Here is a 596-nt window from a genome sequence, read left to right as displayed (position 1 = left end):
CTGTGCGTTTGAGGATGCGGGAACAGTGGCTTCGTCATGTGTGGCCCATGTAGGCAGCCCTGGGAGAACACTGTGTTTATGGGACACAGAAAGGGAACTCAGTCCCATCCAGCACTCTTGGGTCAGGAGGCAGTAGAGGGAAGTCCCTGGAAGCCTCTATCCCCTTTATATTTGATTCCAGCATTGATTCCTTCCTGTAAGTCCCCGTTCTGAACGAGAAGGTCTGTATCCTAGTATAGCGCTAATATGCCAGCCCAAGCCAGGGGTCACCACTGCTGGGCCAGGTACCAAGGGCGCAGCTTCAAGGCAGGCCTGGCTTCCTGGAGTGGAAACTCACAGGTGTTTACCTTCACAGCGAATCTCCATGGATTTAGCTTTTAGTTTGGGTTTTAGGTTTATGGTTTTGCCTTTTCCCCCCTCTTTGGTCTGTTTCAACAAGGTCTTAGGGAATAGCTAATCTGCACATCTGCTCCTCGTGTCCCGACCTGACCGCTGGGTTACTGTCCTGCGCCTCCAGGCCTGACTGACTTCTGGCTTCGGAATGAAAACATTAGGGGCTGGTTTTTTTTTGTTTGGTTGGTTGTTTTTTGGGGGTT

Source organism: Arvicanthis niloticus, chromosome 1, assembly GCF_011762505.2.
Source record: "Arvicanthis niloticus isolate mArvNil1 chromosome 1, mArvNil1.pat.X, whole genome shotgun sequence".
Taxonomy (NCBI): domain Eukaryota; kingdom Metazoa; phylum Chordata; class Mammalia; order Rodentia; family Muridae; genus Arvicanthis; species Arvicanthis niloticus.
The sequence above is the reverse complement of the archived record's forward strand: the minus strand, read 5'-3'. Positions refer to the sequence as shown.